Source organism: Cebus imitator, unplaced genomic scaffold, assembly GCF_001604975.1.
Source record: "Cebus imitator isolate Cc_AM_T3 unplaced genomic scaffold, Cebus_imitator-1.0 Scaffold197, whole genome shotgun sequence".
NCBI classification, from domain to species: Eukaryota; Metazoa; Chordata; class Mammalia; order Primates; family Cebidae; genus Cebus; species Cebus imitator.
The window spans coordinates 2,200,147-2,202,066 of NW_016107512.1; the positions used below are offsets into that span (position 1 = coordinate 2,200,147).

Sequence of the window (1,920 nt, forward strand, 5' to 3'; positions counted from 1 at the left end):
ACCAGGATGGTCTCGATCTCTTGACCTCGTGATCCACCCGCCTCGGCCTCCCAAAGTGCTGGGATTACAGGCTTGAGCCACCGCGCCCGGCCTTAAAATTATATTTCTTAGGCTTCCATAAAATTCAACATCTCAAGTTAGGAAAAAGTCATTACATCTAATAAAAGCTTATCCACCAGGTTGGCAGCTGTGGACTTCTATTAATAGACTGAAGAATTAGGAAATGTGTGTAACTTAAACCTAGAGAAGTAGATTAAGTTATCACCTCTTGAAGTTTTGAAATCATTGTTGTAACAACCATGTATACATGGTTCAGAATCACAAAATCAGAATCACAGCTAGGAATATAGTTAGCCTCATGGCTTCACACTATTAGTAGATGATGTCACTTGCAACCAGAAAGACTGCATATGGCCTAAGGCCCTTCTAGCTGTCATAATGAACAGGTCAAAGGACTGTGGGGCTGAGCCCAGTACGGTTTCAACTTTTCTTTCCCAGCAATTTCCTCCAATACCTGAAGCTCAAATTGCAATCTTTGTCCAAGACCCCTTTCTGCCTATGTAGAGTGTGTCATGCCAACCCTGGACTCCACACCCAGCACATCTGTCCCAGCAGAGTGACTAGTCCATATAAAAGAAATCATCAGAAAGGACCGCCTTGAACCTAGGTGGATTATGCCTTGAGAAGTGCTTGACCATGCCTGTGCAGGTGGGCTCTGCACACTTGCAGCCCTATGGACATCAACCATATGAAAACTGTCATCAAAATGAAGTGAGCCTGACTCTTCTGGAAATTGCAGCTACTTCTTAAGACCCTGAAAGCTAGAAGGGACCCCTCATTTTTACCACTTTCCTCATGATTTTCTTATAGTGATAGTGAATAATTATATAATTGTGGCCTAATGAATATTTAGGTATACAAGTGAGTTTGTCCATTCGCAGAGGGGGGAATGATGAAGTAAACCAGCCTCCTTATGATAAAAATAACTTTATCTTTCATATGTTACAAGTTAAAAACTTGTGCTTACTCTGGCAGCACATATACTAAAACTGGAATGATTCAGGGAAGATTAGTATGGCCCCTGTGCCAGGATGACACATGAATTCGTGAAGCATTCTATATTAAAAACAATAAGAAGAAGTTGTGCGCAGTGGCTCATGCCTGTAATCTCAGCACTTTGGGAGGCTGAGACAGACGGATCACCTGAGGTCAGGACTTTGAGACCAGCCTGACCAACATGGTGAAACTCGTCTCTACTAAAATACAAAAATTAGCCGGGCATGGTGACATGCACCCGTAGTCCCAGCTACTTGGGAGGCTGAGGCAGGAGGATTGCTTGAACCCAGGAGGCAGAGGTTGCAATGAGCCGAGATTGTGCCATTGCACCCCAGCCTAGGCAACAAGAGTGAAACTCCATCTCAAATAATAATAACTACAATAATAAGAGTTAAAAATTCTAGAGGACTGTGATTCCCTTTCTTTTGAAAGGTATGTTTATGTTTATTGGTACTTCCTCTGTTTCAAAATATAAACTTGAATTGCTTTTCAAATCTACTGTTGAAAGTATAACAGCCTTTGTGAACCCCAGAACAATTTCTGGAAAGGTTGTGATATCTGGGAATTATACCTATTTAGAAAACCAAACCAGCTGCCTACATTTCCTCCTTCAGACAGATACCTTTTGGTAAATAGCAAAAATCACATTTCAAAAAATCCAAATGTGTAGTCTCATATCACAACAAATGTCACATTTTGAAAGTACTGTATGGGCAATTTAAGAGGAACCATGTGGAGATGTATAGCGATTGGAAGCCTTCATTTTTTTTTTTTTTTTTTTTTTTTTTTTTTTTTTGGTTTTTTTTTTTTTTTTTTTTTTTTTTGAGACGGAGTTTCGCTCTTGTTACCCAGGCTGGAGTGCAA

At 40.5% G+C, this 1,920-nt stretch overlaps 1 non-coding gene across 1 annotated transcript; it reads left to right on the forward strand.

Annotated features, from left to right (window-relative positions):
* The first annotated feature begins 1,019 nt into the window (after positions 1-1,019).
* Positions 1,020-1,126, forward strand: LOC119473960. The gene has a single exon (XR_005203236.1). It is a non-coding gene; the product is annotated as a U6 spliceosomal RNA (small nuclear RNA).
* The last annotated feature ends 794 nt before the right edge of the window (positions 1,127-1,920 follow it).